This window comes from Mastacembelus armatus, chromosome 12 (assembly GCF_900324485.2).
Source record: "Mastacembelus armatus chromosome 12, fMasArm1.2, whole genome shotgun sequence".
Taxonomy (NCBI): Eukaryota; Metazoa; Chordata; class Actinopteri; order Synbranchiformes; family Mastacembelidae; genus Mastacembelus; species Mastacembelus armatus.
In genome coordinates, this window is record NC_046644.1 from 4,687,279 (window position 1) to 4,700,031 (window position 12,753).

The 12,753-nt window shown below is 40.9% G+C and overlaps 1 protein-coding gene across 2 annotated transcripts in view; it reads right to left on the bottom strand.

The window, feature by feature from the left end:
• The window catches only part of rab27b (RAB27B, member RAS oncogene family), a 47,938-nt gene extending 35,908 nt beyond the window's left edge, over positions 1 to 12,030 (bottom strand). For both annotated transcript variants that reach the window (XM_026297226.1, XM_026297225.1), the window contains exon 1: positions 11,798 to 12,030. The gene's annotated coding sequence lies outside the window, so the exon portion shown is untranslated. The remainder of the gene's footprint in view (positions 1 to 11,797) is intronic.
• Between the last annotated feature and the right edge of the window lie 723 nt (positions 12,031 to 12,753).

Below are 12,753 nucleotides of genomic sequence, written 5' to 3' on the forward strand. Positions count from 1 at the left end.
GGTTGGTTAAAAGAAACCAGGTTACAGAGCAAATGGTAGGAAATAGCAGACAAAGACTTCCTGTATCAAAGTCCGACATTTTGTAAAAACCAATCCTGCCACCTGCATCTCTTCCCTTACACAAGCTTTGGCTAATAATTCCAGGGTCATGGCAGACGTGTCATTTAAACAGCTGTTCCAGCTCCTTCTCCTTCAAGTAAATGTGAACAACTGTAGCCCCATCAAAAAAGACAACATGACCTTTTACAATAGAATACAAAAAGGAAAAAAGGAAAGTGAGGGAGAAGAGAGGAAGTACAGGGAGGCAACACTGCAGTTTAAAAATGTATGAGTCTCCAGCCTCCAGCAGATTGTCTGTATGTGTGTGTGTAGAGCACCACGCTGTTAGCATTTAACAGAATTAAGAACTGATAAACAGGGATAAGTTTAGGATGAGATTAACATAAGTGATGCAGTCATTATTCCATTTTAATTTGGCTACTCAACGACTGCAAACTGTTGCATCATGTACAACTACTGCAGTTACATGTGTCATTTAGTTGTATGCCCGTAGATTTCATTGTTTCTCACATTTTCACAACCTCCCTGTTGATAATATTTAAGTATGTGAGAAAGAAAGAGATGCCTCTGTTTGCCTTATAATAAAGTCATGTCAGCTGAAATTACATTTATGAGTCACGAGTGCCCAACTGAGGAGGAAGAGAAAACAACACAGCCAAGGAGTGTGACAAAAGAGAAGGTAGAGGAGGAGACCAAAAAAGGAAAGTCGGGTGAAGAGGTTAAGAAAGACCAAAGGAAGACATAAGGGAGTGTGAGGAAGAGGCACGAGATCAGGAGGGGTTGAAGAAAAAGAAAATTGTGAAAATGTGAAAAAAGAGGAGGAAATAAAAGGAACAGACAGTTACATCTGAAATATCCAAGCACCAAATGATTTCTGATGAATAGCTGTGTTGGTCCATAAAATACTTCTACAAATCTCTCAGTCTTGTGTCTTTGCTCACGTCTCCTCCAGGCAGCCTTCTCACAAACACCAATACGTAAGCTGAAACGTCCTTCATAACAGCAGAGCAGATCGACTTCCAAGTTGAGTGAGGAATGAGGAAAAACCACTTAAGGGAACTGGGATATAACCACAGGAAAAGGAAGAAAGGGCAGAGAAAAGGGCAGTAGAAAAGGATGGGAATTAAGAAGAATAAAGCCAATGAGTAAGAAGAGGTCTAACAAAAGGAAGAAGGGGAGGAGAAGGACTGTGAAGGAAGAGGAGGAGAAAAATTGGGAAGCAAAGTAGACAAGTAGAAAAGTAGAAACAAAAGCAGGATGAACTTAAGCAGGTTTGTGTCAAATTGTATCTCTGCACACTAGGTATTCCTGTCACATGCTCATCAGTCACATGCTCATCAGTCACACTTCGAAATAATTCATTTGATTCTCAAGAAGAGACACTATTTGACTGCTGTTAAAATACTATATTTAACTGGCAGCAGTATTACAATGAATCAAAGGTGGGCTGTATAACATAATTCAGCCATAACATGTTTATGGGCCAACATGGCCAATGGAAATGTTCCTTGGCATAACTGTGTACAGTGTAACTCTGATCAGAGGTAATCACCTGTTCTTGGCTGTAGCACAGCTGCCAGTTTGCATGCTGAGGAAAGGCTTTTGTCAGTCTGGTCAATGCGTGAAAGAACTATTTAAGTGGAGTGGTGTCCTAGTTTTGTTCTTGTTTGTCCTTCGAGGATTCAGCACTCATCTGTACAAAGGGAGATCACTAATTCTTTATCTAATTACAACGATTAAGAACCATAAATCATTCCAAAAGACATAACGTGTACAAACCCAGGGCCAACACCTCTATTTCATCCTCTGAGCGCCAGCAAGAGTGCAGTGGGAGGGAAGGCAGCAGCAGATGTAGTATCGTGACCAGTAACTCTTCGCACTTGGAAACAACTCCACACCTCTCCTCCTCCTCCTCCTCTCTCCTTTCTTCACCTTCTCTCTCCTTCTGCCTCCGTCACCAGGCAACTAGCCCTTCCTGCCTCCCTCTGCTTTTTTCTCTTTGTCACTCCCACTTTTCTCATACATGAAACCTTCCTTCTTCCCTGGCCGTATGTTATGTTGAACCTAAAATTTACACATTTTTTGCTTCTGCATTTAAAGGAACACCTGATTGTTTTCTGATGCACCACCACTTAGAGCTCAGATGTTAACATCTTACATTGTGGTTGATTACAAATCTTAAAAACCAGCAATTTCAGACATAACATACAGTATATAACATGTTTGGGTAAGAACATGACTCAGTCATGCTTTCAAGGTGCACTAGAGAGTGACAGTGGTTACTACTAGGACTGGTGGAGCTAGGTAAATTAGGATGATGGCTGGATTATTAAGTGGGTTGTGGCATTCAGATGATGCCTATCGGGCACTTATGTCACAGCAGAAAAGTGTAAATAACAAAATTAGTAATGTCTGCTTTTCATTAACCTTCATCAGTCTTAGGCTAAAAGTGCTGGGAAAATGGTCTATGGTGCTAATCAATGTGCAAATCATGGCAATGACCATAGTTTTATTAGGTACATATAGTCTTCTTTACAAATATACTATATCACATTTTATAATTTCTGATAAAAGAAAAAAAACTTTAGACTTAATTGGCTGTGACTAAATCTGTGAAGTATTAATGTTCGTTCCTTCAAAGTTTCCACTTTAAATGACTTCACATTTAACCACATTTCTCTTTTATCTTCTCTTTTCTCCTTAAAACTCTGCCACTACTCCCATTCTCTTTCCAACACTGCCTCTCTGAGAGAGAAAGCCTCTGTAGGTCTGCTGATATCAACACTTGCAGAGTTTTGATTGAAGCTGCCTCCACAATGAGCTGCATGGAGACTTCTGACATACATCAAACAAACCCTTTTCTACATAAGAGGAGGGGGATGAGGGATCAACATAAGTAATAAAAGATACCTCAGAGGAAAGGAGGCAGATACACTGATCCAAATCAGAATTCAAAGGCTGTTTCACTGAGCTGTAGGATTTCTGAGACTGTTAGAACATTTGACAAGCTTCCAGCCTGCTTTTGCCTATCCATGCCCAGGATAACAGATATACTGACAGATGTCAAACTAACCCAGACCTTTGTCTGCACACCCTCTCGACGTGCTCCTCAGCCACAGAAGCAAATTCAGCCAGGGACTCGTTCCCCCACGATGCACAGGAATTCAACTGCAGAACTGCAGACTGGCTGGATATTAGCAGGACATTGCTCCTTTTTTGTTGTGTGAACCAATGGCGGACAGACTGTCGGGAGCACCAGGACATTTCTCGGCAGCCTGCGGTCAATATCATAGCAGGATAAGTTGACAGACCTGAATCCTTGCATCCTCGAGACTTTCACTTTCACCGCAGTGCCAATAAAGAGTCATAGAGTTTCTTGGCAATGCACATAGCAACCATAGTACATAGCAACCATAGTACATAGCAACCATAGTACATAGTAACCGTCCACCTGCTCATCTGCCAATATCGCTTGCATTTACAAAGTGTCCTGGGATGGACAAATCCCCGGCTTGAATCAATGTTTCAGTCAACCCCTTGTGTGAGCTCAATCTGGATGGGACTCTCACAACATATTATTTCAAAATATATATATATATATATGTAAAAAAACGAATACTTGGAAAACATAGAACTCAAATTGTAACACCTGATGTCCCACACAAGAGCACAGAGAACATAACTGTATGTATTCACGGATTTATAAGCAGACAGTTTCTTTTTACTGCAGACACTAGTCTTTCCGATTAAATACGTCGTTGAGCCAGATGATACTAGGCCACTTGGTCTTGTTTCAGCTTGTTAGTATTGGACCTTTTTCTGGTTGACCTATTGCATCGCAGACAAAACAAACAAACAAACAAAGGAGTTAGCTAGTAGCAAACCAGTAGCATGTCTAGTGGTGAACACATGGACAGCTCTGTCCATTTTGTACATGCTGTTTTACATCCATCCATGTATTTTAAAATGTTTAATTCCTTACAGTGGCACAGTACAAAATGTGTCTCCTCAGCCATCCAAAAATGCACAGGTCTCAGTTTAATATTAATGACTTCTTTGTTTCCGCATTTGATTTGACATTGAGGTCAAAACCCATGTGGAAACTGTGGAGCATGTGCAGAGAGCCTAGGACATTTTGTGTCCAATCAAGGTGTGTACAGGCAGGAATAACTTGACTCCCAACCACATTATCTGGGTGTGTTAAGCCTCATTTATGCTCTACTTTAAATATACATTCGGATACAGACAGAGCGTTCTGTGACGTTTTCAGAGAGCTTGCAGATGCGTACCCAAACGGAGCAGTATCACCAGATAGCGTGGGGGCAGTGTTTGCGACAACAATGGAGAAGACTTTTGAGGATCAACTGATCACAGACCTCTTCGAAGAAAAACTTTCTTATTCTCACCGGTATCTAGTTCAGTTTTATTTGATTGGTATTGTGAAAGGTCATACTTTAGCATACCTGTTTATTATTACATTTATAACTCCTTGCTTGTCAAAATAAAGAGAGAGCTGATAAACATATAAAAATATAAATATTGCAGAGAAAAATAAAGTAAAGTCTTGTAAAGTAAAGAGTTGCCCCAGAGATACCCTGAGATCGGTACATGAAAGACAGAAAGATGCAAAGAGAGAGAATGAATGAGAAATGAGAGAAAGAGAGACAAGCACAGTCAGTACACAGTCCGAAAGTACATTCTTGGCAGCGACATATAGATCTTGTTACTTCTCAGTTTGTTAATTAGCGGTCAGTTTATCTAAAAAAGATTCCAGCTTTCTGGTTCTGGCTCTTGCTGATCAAAGCAAGAGGAAGTTGTAATGGTGTTATTTAAGAGTGAGGATATAAGTAGCAGCTGAGGGAGACAATATAGCGTTAAACTGATTTACTGTGAAGACCAGCCTTGATCCTACACGAATCATGCCCACATTTCCTGTTCTCACTCCTTCAATCTGTCCAATCTTCCATCACTCTCTGTGGTGCGGCAGACTTAAAGAATTATGTTTGGGTTTTTTTGTGTTTTAGCCTTAGGAATAGAGCTAAAATAATAAATTCCCTGACCAATATTAAATCATTTAGCTTGTGAACAATGCATATTGGTCATCAGCACAAAATTCATTAAGTAACAAGAAACTCAAATACACATAGCTGAGCATTACATAATTTGTCCATAGAGTAAAGCACTGGTGCAACTTTCACTTGTGTCTTTTCTGGTCTTCTGTTACATTTAATAATTGGGTTGAGCACAACACATATTCACACATTTACTTTGAAAAGTCTTGAAATCTTGCACAAAATGAGCTCAGGTGGAGACTTTGTGTTTGACTGTCTGAGTCTGGAATTCTGTGTCTGTATGGCTGTCAGTCTGTGTCATCTTTTAAAGCCTCTCTCTGTCTCACCCCCCTCTCCTGTTCATCCAGCTGTAAATTATACAGAGTGGCTGGCTGAACTGAGTGAGACACTAGAGATAAAAGTTTAACCTGAATGTGTCAGAGCATTTCCATCCTTCCAGCCAAAACTCACCTAAAAATGCTCCATATAACTTAAAAATACAAAAGTTTGGACTGATTATTGTTAGGGCTGAAATTTATTTTCATAATCAGTTGATCTATAGATATTGTTTTCAAATAAACAAAAGTAATACTTAGCTAACAACTTTGCAGTGTTAATACCGACGATTTACAATCAATAAAATAAGAGCATCATTGTACAGCCTAGTAATTGATGTGACAATGTATGGTAGGTAGCACAGTGTATTGAACTTCTTGTGAAATTACATTTGCCTGTCAGTAGGCTTGCTTTTTTGCCACAGTAGGGGAGCATCTGCAGAGTACAATACACAGTACAATCACATTCACAACACAGTATATTCAATTCATGTCTACATGTATATGGTTCACAGCACCCAAAGGAGCTTTTGTTTTTGTGGTAACAAGATATTACGGCATTTATCCAATTTTTAACAGCTAATTAGCTTATGATTACCTACAAAATAATATTCCATGAAAAGCTGTTAATAATCTTCTGTAACTGCTAACTCCAGCATACTAACATGATGACTACGACAGTGCAAACATACTTGTACCAACAATTTGAACATGTTAAAGTCCAGCACGTATAATGTTTACTATGGTCACCAACTTAGGGCCTTTATTAAAGGTTTGCGTGTATAAAAACGTGTGCAAACGTGATAGCACGTGCAAATAAATCTGCAACCTGATCAACAAACGTGCACGCAGAATTGCATCTTTCCAATGTGCAAAATAGTGGGCTTCACTTAATGAATATGCAATATGGGGCGTTTATGCCCTATGGTGCAAAATAATGTGCAGAGAAGATGCAAATCGATTAATGTAGTATACGCAATGTGATTTACCAAGTATGAAAGAAATTTTGCTGATGTTGATTGTGTCTGCTATTTAATACTAATGCTAATCAGACCTGTGTTACAATGCACACACATGGCTGCTGTTATTGCAGGGTGGAGGAGGAGATGTAGAAATGGAAGAGGCAGAACCTCTGATGAACATACTGCACATAAACTAAAATGTTTTTGTTGAGTATACATTGGACAACTGTGTTCATTTTTGCCACTAAAAGCATATTCATTTTGACTAACAACATATTTTCAGGAAAAATATTTGTCTTCTTGAGGACATAACTTGCTCTGCAGTTGGTTTTAGGAGATCGTTAAACGTTAAAATATGCAAAATCCTCATTTAAATAGGACAGTCTGCACAAGGTTCACACATATTATCATTTGCTCAACTCATTTTAGTTGATCACCTGCAAAACCCTTAAAGCTCTTTAGAACATGCAAATTCTTCAAATGGCTTAAACAATTAATTACTTTAAGTTAGTTAATAATGAATGAGTTTCAGCTCTATTTTAATATAGATATACAGTGTTATGTTTTTTGAGGGAAGTTTTTACTATCTGTGCACTAAGACATCAGAATCTATCTCAATCTGAAAAGATCCTTTACATCTTTCCAGATAGTGGATCATAAATGACTCAGTCTGAGGACAAGTCAGTCAGCATATAGTTTAGCCTTTAAAGTGCTTTCCTTCATGTTGAGGTCACCATTTTCCAGGCTCTGCAGCATGGGTTAGAACAAACAAAGGTGTTTGTAGCAGAGTCAGAACTAACAAAACTGGACTGCTGTTCCCTTAAAGCTGTTGTTTGGTGTGGTCACCTGTTATGGCTATATTCAGTTTCTTTGTTTGGACGAGGTTTGTGACTCACAGTACAAAAAGCACTCGTGGAGATCCACAACTTTGTTTCCAAACTCTATTATTAGCAAAGAATCTTCAATATTTATTCAAGTATATTATTATTCTTCTTACCCAATACTATTCCTTCTGCCTCCAACATCCCCACTCTCTGGTTTGCAATTTAGCTCACAATGAGTGAGAAAATGCTGCTTCATAGGCTCCAAAAGGCAAGATTATTTCTGACAAGAAATAATTCTCACCAAAACCTAATTCTGCTGGTAGACAAACTATTGAGCAAAGCAAACAGACATTTGCCTCAGAGGAGAGTTACTGCAGCTGGAAATCTTATCTATGCATTAATCATCTTAGGAAGGCTGAATCCTGCTGTTTCTGGTCAATACGCTGCAGGTGGGCAGCAGGAAAAGGGGAGAGAGAGGCAGAGACAGAGAAAGATGGGGAGCTGGAAGGAAAGGGCAAGCTGGTTAGGGAGAGCTGTTCTGGAGTTAAAAAGGTCAGAGAATCATCACAGCAAAAACACCTAACCTGAAGTCTCATAGTATGCTATTCTCTCTGGTTAAACCTCAAGTGGTACAAAGTACAAGTGGTTTTTAAACATTTTCACTCATGGGGAGAGGACCGAGGCCTGGCTCCAGGCTGGGGCCCTGGCTCCACCATGCCGGGCAACATCATGGTCCTAAGAAGCTTTTTGAACCGGTCTTAGTCTGACCCATCACCTAGGACCTGTTTGCCTTGGGAGACCCTACTAGGGGCATGTAGCCCCCAACAGCATAGCTTCTAGGATCATTCGGTCAGTCAAACGCCTCCACCACAATAAGGTGGCGGTTCATGTCAGACTGCAGCAGGGCTGCCCTTTGACACTGATTCTGTTTATTATTTTTATGGACAAAATAGGCACGGCCAAGGGCCAGATGGAGTCCAGTTCGGGGACCACAAGATTTCATCTCTGCTTTTTGCAGATAATGTTGTCTGTCTGTCATAAAGTTGGCTTCATCGAACAAATACCTTCGACATGCGCTGGGGCAGTTTGCAACCATGTGTGAAGCGGCTGGGATGAGAATCAGCACCTCCGAGTCTAAGGCCATGACCCAGAAAAAAGGTGGCTTGCACTCTCCAGCTCGGAGAAGAGATCCAGCCTCAAGTGGAGGAGTTTAAGTATCTCAGGGTCTTGTTCATGAATGAGGTAAGAATGGAACGGGCGACTGACAGACGGATCTGTGCAACGGCAGCAGTAATGCGGTTGATGTACGGGTCCATGGTGGTGAAGAAGAAGATAAGGCGAGAGGCAAAGTTCCCAGTTTACCGGTCAATCTATGTTCCTACCCTCACCTATGGTCATGAGCTTTGGGTCATGACCGAAAGGACAAGATCATGGGTACAAGAGGCCGAAATGAGTTTCCTCCACAGGGTGGCTTGGTCACCCAGGAGAAGCTTGGAGTAGAGCTGCTGCTCCTCCACATCAAGAGGAGCCAGCTGAGGTGGCTCAGGCATCTGTTCCGGATGCCACCGGAGAAAAGCTGGAGGAAGTGTCTAGGGAGAAGGAAGTCTGTGCATCTCTGCTTAGACCACTGCCCCGGCTAAAGCAGCAGAAAATGGATGGGTGGATAATTAATTCAGTAAGAGCTGATGGATGACTTAAGTGTTCCCTCAATTCTTTTGAGCAATAAATTTTGTATTGCATTCTATGATAATGTCCAAGATAAAATCCAGTGGTTTTTTCACAGTCTATCTGGATGGGATTTGGACTCTTTTTGTTGTCTTTTTCAACAAATAGCAGCACTTCAGAGGTATGTAAAGCCCAGCACAAAGATACCCCTAAAACAGACAGAGAACAACCATTATACCTGCATCTTTCACTTCTCCTAAACATTGTAGAGTGAACCGAAATTTTAAATTTTGTAGGTTACTGACTCACTGCACAGCCAGGACAAAAACGTTTGGATTTTTAGCCAACATCTATTACTCTAAATTGCCTGGGAGGACTTTGACCTCAAGCCTGTGTCATATTTATTATGTTACTGACTACTCTCTGTGCACACAATAGTAGTCATATCTTGGTAATGATTTTTTTTACACTGGCGTGAAACATGTTGATGACTGTATGAAACATACTCTAAGTAACCAGTTACATCTTTACTCTGCAGTGTGGGCACATAGCCACCTTGAGACTCCTAGAGTGAAACAGTCTGAGAAGGAAAAAGTTTAAGGGCTTAAAATTTCACAATGCTCCCTCCAGCAAAAGGTCACAACACATAGCTTCTCAGCCTTAAACAAGACCAAAAGGCTGGAGAGCAGTGCACCCACAGGCTGATGTGAACATTTTGTCATGTCAGGTTTGTGAATAAATTACAAAAAAAAAAAAAAAAAAACAGCAGAGAAGAGCCATGATTAGCCTATCAGCGAGGAAACCTGAAATGATACTTGGGACGCAAAACAAAAAAGTTGCCAGCAGCTAAGGGGACGACAACTACATTACCAAACCAATAAAGGCTGTTTCCTCTAATTACCTTTGCTCCTTCCATCTTTGTTTACAAGCTGATTTATGAGTCAACAAATACCCTGAGCCTGCCGATGGGATGGAGACAGAGGCTTTCTACTGCACACAGCAACAGCAGGGCTCCTCAGCTGCATGATTCTCAACCATTACCTCTCATTCAGGGAAACAGCTGGCTGAATATTTTAGAGTGAATTTAAAACAAGCAGCGTGTTCAGGTAAGTCATTTGGAAGAGAAGCTAAAAAATCATAAACACACCCAAAGATTTCTGACACATTTTTTGGCGATTTTGTGTGCACTTATTAATTTCCTTATATACAGTGTGGCTGAGAGTTCAAGGCCTCACAGGCTCAGGGCATCAAACTAGTTGAATCATATCTACGAAAAATGAGTAAGAAAACATCTTGATTCTTCTCCATCAAATTGGCAGCAAAGCCTCATGGGTACCAACAAAGTTTGAAATGATCATTGCTGATGTTTCTAACATAAAAATATATTACTCCTAAAATGAAAGAGGAAAGTTTAACTTCAAATCTGAGGTAATTCTCTAAAACTACCTGGATCTGTGACTAAATAAGCAGTAAGAGTAAGACAAATTTGTGTAGGCATTAATTAAGACCTAACATCTCAAAACATCTAATCCACTTCATTGGGGCCTTGTGGTTGGTTTGAAATATAAGGCACTTAAATCTCTAGATTGGCAAATCAAAATGCTAATTAATCCACATCTCTATTCACTACTGTTATGCAACATTGAGATAAACAGTGGTGCTTTTCTCCAGTCATGTATCATTAAACCACTGCAGATGATGAATTGATTATAAAAGCAACAGGAAAATCTCAAACCAAAGGAAACAACATAGAAAAGATTTGATTATACTTGGTATAATTTTGATTTCATTAATAAACCAACTTTTGCTCCTTATTCGTAAAAAGGGTCAAATTTTTCTTCATTCAGAGCCTAAAGTGCAACCATGCACAACACACCTAATGATCAAACAGCACCAAGAATACCACCATCAGGCTGGGATTCAAAGGGCTCCTTCATCCTTATGTGTGGATGAACATCATGAAATTAAAGTGACTTTATCTTTCACCAGTGAGAAAGGCACAAAGAAAAAAAAGTAATACAGAAATGTGAAAAAAGTTCTAACTGGCATTTTCAACATCACATCCACACAGTATTTGATAGCTTCCAAAACTATGTGCATTTATCTGCTGCTACTGTACAGCTGCCTCCATTTTTATGGTTTCACAGTCTCCACAAGATGTTGATCCTGGCTGCAGGGATTTCAGCCATGAGAGTGTCAGTAAGAGCCACCCTGGGCAGCAGGGCCTGGTTGACAGGTTGTTGGATGGGTCTGAGGGGAGGCCTCTGTGCAAGCACACCAAAGTGGGTAAACTGTTTCATTATGGACCTGGCTTCATGTTCCATGCTGCATCAGGATAGTGCCTTCCCCAAAGATAATGTGATCTAAAACATCTCTGTGTGCTGCAGCAGTAGATCCTACCCTCACTGGAACCATGGGGCCTAGACCAAACCATCAAAACGACCTCCAGATCACAGCACAGAGGGGTGTCCTCATACTCTTAAAAAATCTCCCATACAGATTTTAACGTTTATACACCCAAACCAAGTCTTGCCATGTGAGCCATCATGTCACACACAAATGCATGCACACCCACACAAACTCTTAACTACCCCTCGATCACACACACACACACACACACGTCGTTCGCAGTCATTTGCCTACAGCATCTAGGTGTTGTTTGGCAGGTGAAGGTCTGTGGCTCTGGAGGCTGCAGGCACTTTGGTCCTCAGCAGATCCTCCAGCAGCCCTGCGCCGGGCTATGACTCATACCACCTGCCTTCAACTGATGCTGGAGAGAAGTGAGCGGAAAATGCACCGATAAACAAGCACACAACCATCTGCATCAGCAGCCACGACGTGGAGCCTGTGACTGATGGATTTACCCAGAAGATTTTTTTTCTTTTCTCCTTGGCTCTTACCTTTCTTTGCCGTGTCAGAAACAAACTCAGATCCTTCTCTCTGGTGTCTGCTGTTGCTGCTGCCTGGCCAGTTCGTCTCCTCCTCCTCCGAGACGTCGCATCTCTCCGACGGTCCTGATCGAGAGGGAAATCCGCGCAGAGATCAGCAGACCTGGCTGGAGCTCGGTGTGACGGACCAGCGGAGCGTGTGGTGGTGGGCGGGAGACGCAGACTGATAAAGGATGGAGCTTAGCTCTGAGAGTCCAACGAGTCTGATGGACGAATCTCGGCTTCCTCCAAGGGTGGAGGAGTGACGCTCCTGCTGCATTCAGGAGCTTCTCGAAAACTCAGAATGTTCAGTTACTAGCAAACATTTCCATCATTTTGTAAACGTAGTTTCCCCTTATTTTTCCTTTCTGATACTATTTAAAACTAACAGCCGTTATTAGCATTTGTTAGTACATTTGGTTAGCACTTTTTTGTTTGCAATATATTTTTGGCTAGTGAAAATATATAGTGGTTGGGCTGTAACTGGCATTTGTTAGCTAGCAGCATAGTTGCTGAGTGTTTAGTGCTTCCAGCCTCCAGAGCCACGTTGCAGTAAATGAAACCACCCTCACTGTCTATGCTCTACACACTGAGCCAGGTGACCTAATAGCATAAAGGCTACCTGCAAGGGCAGGGCATTTTTTTGGCTTGTTTATTGAACTGCATATTTGCAATTTTACTGTGTCTGAGGTTTTATCTAGAAATAAAACACCACATATTTATCATAAATTTTAAAGAACCACTGATAGCAGCATGACATGCAGTGCTTGAAGAGCTGTAGTTTTCATAAACCACAAAGGAAATGTCACATTTTGCACAAACAAAAATCAAGAAGTGAATTTTTTTTAAGAATTTTGAGAACAGTGCATTTCACTCTGTTCATGCAACTTAACCTACAATTAAACAAATACAAATAAGCAAGTCTTAAA